Raw genomic sequence first — 6,791 nt, forward strand, 5'->3', positions numbered from 1 at the left:
AGTTTTGTCAAAACTGGTTTTCCCTGCCTTAACCCAAGCGGCCTTTGTTAAGGCCCTGGCAGGATGGGGCATGAATGGGGGTGACTTCTTTGCCCTGGCATCTGAAACCTGCCTAAATAACTTGGGTGGAGAGACAGCGCCACCCAGTGGCTTCCTGGGCTCTATGCCATTCTTCCCTGGGGGTGGGTCCTCGCATACCTGGCGTTAGGGCCCCCAACCGCGAGTCTCACCAGAGAAACCCTTTTTACTTGAGGAATTTCATTTGCATTGGTTTAGCTGCTTCAGATCCAAGGCTAAATAAAGAGCCGGCGGTTAGAGTCCCAACCGGCTCCGCTCAACCTCGGCCCCGCCCCCATCATTCCATTGGGCTGGCAGTGGCTCTTGCTCCAGGCTCTGTTGCCAATGGCCTCCCTGGGCCTCACTTTTTTCCATCTGGGAAATGGCAGAATATTCCCCGGCCACCCTCGGCTTTTCCTGGTGAGCTGCGGAAATCTGTGGGGTGGAGGGAGGGTGTGGGGCTGAGGGCCAGTCCTCTAAGTCGGTCCATCCCCTAGACCCAGAGATTAGGCTCTGGCCCCATCCCTACTTCCCAGACCCAACCTCTAGCCTTGGTCCCCTGCCTGGAACCCCAGGAGCTGCTGACCAGCCCCTTGGAGTACCAAGAAAATGGGGCCCATCCCTTCCAAATGCCTGTTTTCTTTGGTTCGTACACCCTGCTTCTCCAGTCTTCCCGCTTCCTACCCTCAACCCCTGCTCATTATGCTGTGTGCCAAAAGATGCCTGCGTTCCTCTTTAAGCCTGGTAGAGAGCAAAATGAGGCAAGAGTAACCCCCGTCTCCAGTGAAAGGTCCCCCCACCTCATTCCCCTCTGGGGCCCTTTCTGAACCTGCTATGGCTGAAGCAGGCAATGAAGGGAGAAGGAACCCATACTCAGCCCCAGAAAGTTCGGGTGCTCCGACTCCCCTCTTCTGGCCTCCTCCTGCAGGGCCCTCCCTGGGCAATGGGTTCTAAGGTCCCTCTGGCTTGGGGAGAGAGGGGCGGTGGGTTGGGCCCAGAGCCTTTTGTGTCTGGAGTCTGTTTAGGCCTGGGGGTGGGGAGGAGGAAAATGGACTGATGGCAGAGAGCAGGGGAGCAAGAGGCTTTGTCTGGGAGGAGGGAGCTAGGTGCTCAGCTCCAGTATATATAGTGTACTCTAAGCAGGGTGCAACCACACTTTTTCCCAGTCAAGAGGACGTAGAGACGAGGCAACATGGACCTCTGGCTCTGAGGGCAGAGCCCTGCGGGGCTTGGGCTTTCCAGCTTTGCTCTGCGGGATTACAGGGGCTGGGGTATGAGTGTGGGGTGGCATGTGCAAGGGGCAGCTGCAGCCCAGAACAGCTCTACTTGCTCTGTTGTTTTTATTACAGTTTCAGATAAGATTTAGTCCAAAACAAAAAGTATTCTGCCATCAAAAAAAAGTTTAAGGAGACCTGATTTTACTCATCCCTACAATTTACAAAGGGGGAAACTGAGGCCCAGAAAGGTAAATGAAGGTAATCCTGGCACCTAGCATAGGACTCTACACCCACAAAGTCTTCAATAAACATTTGTAGAAAGAGCAATTGAATGCCATGAAATTCTCAAATAATTTTAAAACATAACCAAATTCACTTTCATTTTATAGATGGCCATGTTACAAGACCTGCTACCTTTTTCAGTTAGCTAAGAAAGTTGTCACACAAGCAACAACAGAGAAATTTGGGAACTTGCTCAAATGTTGGGAATTACCTAAAATCATAATGAATTCTCTTAATTGAAGCATAAGCAAAGCAGCAGTTCATAAAATTGGCTAATTGTCCTTGACCTCTGTCCAAGCCAGGATGTGCGCAAATTCTTGTGTAAATTTTGGTGAATTTCCACCATGGGTTTAACATTCTCTTGCTTATGTTTGATGTGAAGAAGAAGTGAAAGAGGAGAAGCCTCCTCTTGCTTTGAAGTTGAAATGTAAAAAGTGTACTCACGAACACAAAGGTATATTCATACCTCAAAAGGGTGCTTTGGTCCAGCTGGTTTCCTCATTGTCCCCAACCAGCACTCGGGTACTCTCAGCCCTCGCTCAGCCTCCGTGGACCATTACGCACCGCAGAGCAAAGCCTGTGGATTCACAATAGGATGGATTGTTGATCATCCTCTGTACATTATCCCCAGACAAGGTTTCAACCCCGGCCACTTTCTCTCTCCGAGCCTTCATGGGCTATCAGGAAACGAGTTTAACATGAGGAGCTGCTTGAACAGGACATAAAAATCAAGAAAAGCCATCTTCCAAAGATGGGATTGTGTGTTACAGAGGCAAATAGTAATAATTGGTAGGTTAGGCCCAGGTTTGAATTATCCACGCCCCTGTTTTGCTCCACCCTCCCAGTTCACGTCCCTGTGTGCCCTGTACAGAAAAGTAGAAAGCTACTGACTCTCACTGAATGTGACTTCATGCAAGCACCTTTTCTCTCTGAGCCCTCATTCTCTTCAACAGTAAAAAGGGGGTTAAGGGTGAAACATATACCAAGAAAGTTAAAAGACTACCCACAGAATGTGAGAAAATAGTTGCTAACTACATATCTGATTAGAGTCTAGTATCCAGACTGTGTAAAGAACTCTTGCAACTCAAGAATAAGAGGACAAATCACCCCATTAAAAATGAGCAAGAGAAATTGGGAGATGTACACATTTGTCCAAAGAAGATACCCAAATTGTAATTAGCACATGCAGAGATACTCAATATCGTAGGCATTAAGGAAACATAAATGAAAACCACTATGAGCTATCACTTCATACCCATTAGGAGGGCTAAATAAAAAACAGAAACAAACAAAAAACTGGAAAAATAACAAATGTTGCTGAGGATACAGAGAAACTGGAATGCTTGCTCATTGCTCCTGGGAATATAAAATGGTGCAACCGCTGTGGAAAACAGTCTGGCAGTTCCTCAAAAAGTTACATGGAATGACCGTTTGACTCAGCAATTCCACTCCCAGGTATATACCCAAGAGAAATGAAAGCGCATGACCACACAAAACCTTGTACATGCAGATTTATAGCAGCTGCATGCATAATAGCCAAAAAAAGTGGAAACAACCCCAAAGTCCATCAAATGGTGAGTGGATAGACAAAATGCTATATATCCAGATCACGGAATACTATTTGTCAATAAAAAGGAATGAAGTACTGTTACACGCTGCAACACCGATGGACGTTGAAAACATTATTATGCTGAGTGAAAGAAGCCAGACACAAAGGCCACATATTCTATGATTCCACTTATATGAAGGTGTCTAAAAGAGGCAAATCCATAAAGACAGAAAATGGATTAGTGGTTGGTAGAGGCTAAGGGTAAGGGAGGATGGGGAGTGACTGCCAATGGGTATGGGGATTCTTTTGGGGATGATGAAAAAATGATCTGCAATTAGATAGTGGGAATGGTTGGACATACTAAAAACCGTGGAATTGCACATTTTACAAGGGTGGATTTTATGGTATGAGAATTACATCTCTTTTTTTTTTTTAAGAGGGAACTATAGCAATAGTCTACAAATTTGGCTAAATCACAGCTACTCCAGAACTATCCCACCTCCTGATGATTCTGCAAAGTCTGTATTTTGAAAATGAGCCTGGGGTTTCAGACCCTGCCAGGGTTGGGAACCACTGGACCAGCTAGCTCTAGCATTCTAGGTTCCTGCCTGCATCCATCAGGAGAGATATGTGTAATCAGTTGCACACAGCCTCTTTCTCTGGGACTGTGGGAGCTGGCCCCTCTCGAGTTCTGCAATGCCCTGAAACAGCCAGACCTCACACCCCAAGAAGGACCTGTTGCATTAGCCACAGAAACAGACCCTTCTTGTGCTCCAGGGGCCGCAGGGGGTTTTCCAGCCTCTGAGGCAGCTCTGCTGGTGTTGGTCTTCCCAGGTGTGTGTGTGGGGGGGAGAGAGGGGGCTCCTTGCCCTTCCCCCGCCTTTCCCTCCAGGGCCTCCCTCAGCAGAGCCTGAGTTCCATCGCTCTTTTTTGGGGGCACCACCACCAGCTGGCCATGCAGTGAGGGAACCCAAATGCCCCTGGGGGCTCTGGCAGGGGAGGGGGCCGCAAGGATGACTGTCAGGCACTGGGGAAGCCACACGCTGGGGCAGTTTAGCTCTGGTGCCTGCGTGGCCAAGGCTCCGAGGAGGGAGCTCTTAGAGAGTCAGTCCAGGCCCAGCCTTCAGCACAAGGTAGGAGCACATGAGTGGTTCTAGTCCCCTTTGCTGTGACTGAGGACATGAATGTATACACAGGTCTAGCGATGCCCCAGGCTCAGCCCTAAACCGAGGTGCAGGGCCTTGCCCAGGGTTTCTCCTTGCCCGCCTTACTTCCTCCAAGGCCCAGACCAGACTCTCACCTCACAGTAGCTACAATAATAATGATATCCCTCCCACCCCACCGATTGAGGGTTAACTATATGTTAGGCCCAGTGCAAAATGCTTTGACATACTTCATTTTACCGTCACAACAACCTTCTCACAGCAGGAAGTACTCTTCTTACCTTACATGAGGAATGAGGAATTCAAAGTTCAGCTATTCACTTAATTAATATTTATTGAGCACTTACTATGTGCCAGAAACTATGCTAGGGGCTGGGTCTACAGCAGTGAGTGAGGTCCAACCCCTCTTGGAGATTGCACTCTCTCTCCAAGCATGGAAGGAGATTTCTAGAAAGAGGTCAAGCTGGGTAGCAAGTCAGGTCCACTTGAGTCCGCAAGCCCTCCTGCCTCAGGCTGCCCACCCTCAGCCACACATGCACACTCCCTCCAGCTCCCAGTGATTCGTGCCAGGGCTGTCCTCTGGCTGGCTCTTTCCAGGAATGTGAGCGGGAAGAGCCCGTGCTTTCCAGATATCAGTGGTTTGTATGCCACCATAGGACTGACCATAGACTCATCCCACCTGTTTCACTATTTAGTTGCTGTTTCTTTTCAACTTCTGAAAAATAAACTTTAATACTTACTTCATACTAAGCAATGATACCCATCAAATCATTTGTGGTGTGCCGGTTACAAGTTTTTCTGAATAAACCTTAAGGTGACTACATCACTATTGATGTATAAATCTTCATTTTGGTGCCACTCAAAATCCTCTTGATACCAGCAATGAGCACCATACTTTAGAGAAACACTGGAAGAGAAAGAAAATATGACTCCCTTGGCTACTTGAAGGCAAACTTGCATGGAGACCACCTTTGTTGATAAATCACTTTGGTAATACAGCTTTATGCTAGACCCTGAGTCTCCAGGACCCATAATGGGTCCAGTTGAAGGCCAGTCTGTTATTCCAGAGGGGCCAGGAGGAAGAAAGAGGAAGTGCAGTTGGCAAGCTGGAGGAAGAGCCCGCACACTGCCGGTTCAGTTCTTCTCATGACCCCCATTTCCTCCTATCTCCAGCCAAGTCATTCCCTCACAGAAGGCTTGAGGCAAAGAGGGAAGGGTTTGGGTCTTGTAGCTGACTGAAGAAGGCAGAATCAGGCAGCAAATGGTCTAGCTGTTGCAGAAATCCTGGGGAGACCTTTGGATTTTCTCAAGGTTCAGGCCAAGTTGAACTATAGCTGATAAGGGCAGGGATCCTGGATCACAATGGCTGCATGACCCTAGGCAAGTGACTTCATTGTGCCTCAGTTTCCTCATTCAGAGGACCTTCTCCATAGAGTCGTTATGAGGAATAACTGAGACAAAATATATAACTGCACTTTGGTAAAGACCTATCCAAATATTATCATTTTATGATCATGACTATTCAACAAATTCAATAAACATGGTTTGGCCCCTTTGGTGTATGAGGCATCATTCCAGGCGGTTAGATGGGGGGAAGGGAAGTGACAGGCATGGAGAGGTGTGCAGAGATGAATACAATGCAATCTCTACAGTCTAGGAGCAGAAACAGACAAACAATTTGGGTTGGGCCATATGAAATTTTTGGCTCACAATCTTATACTACTTCTGACATCAGACAAAGTGAAGTAAGTACAAAATGGAAATGGAGGGGAGAATGATTTTCTCTTACTGGAAAAATTAGGGAAGGTTTCACTGAGGAAGTGACTTTTGACTGAGTCTTGAAGGATGAGTTGGACTATAATCAACTGCAAACCAGGAAGAAAGGCCTTGCAGGCCAGGAGGGGAGACGAGTGTCAACAAATGTACACAGTGGGGTCAGGTGGAGCCTCTGTACCTGGGTGAATACATTGCAGAGGAGCCTGGAGAACTCGGTGGGACCATTATGGAGGGTCTTAGGTACTGGCCTTGCCCCTTCCTGGGGAGTTGGTGGATGTCCGTCATCAAACAGGGGGTGTGATCATTCCTCCTGTTTAGTGGGGCAGGTGGCCCAAAGTGAGCCAGCAGCCTTCCTGCTAAAGGCTGAATGGCAGCAGAAGGAATTGTACTCATCCAAAAGAAAGAGCTTTCTAGATGTGAGCTGTGAGAACCTGTCCTAGAATGGCCAAGCAAGGCTGAGCAATCTTCCCCTGGAGACCTTGAAAAGCAGGAGAGATTCTCATCTGTCTGGTTCTAGAAAAATTCTGCCCAGAGGCAGGGGGCTGGACCAGATGACCCATTTGGGTTCTTTCCAGTCTGCAGCCTTGATGATCTCATTGTTCCCTCTTCCTCTAGTCAGGGCTGCCTCGCCCCAGCTCAGACTCATTGGGATTATTTCTGTCTTTAAAGGTCTCCCAGGACCCAAAGCCATAGCTGTTCCGGTTGGTGACTCATAACCTTATCAGCAAGACCATCCCCATGTCTAGC

This window comes from Rhinolophus sinicus, chromosome X (assembly GCF_036562045.2).
Source record: "Rhinolophus sinicus isolate RSC01 chromosome X, ASM3656204v1, whole genome shotgun sequence".
Lineage (NCBI taxonomy): Eukaryota > Metazoa > Chordata > Mammalia > Chiroptera > Rhinolophidae > Rhinolophus > Rhinolophus sinicus.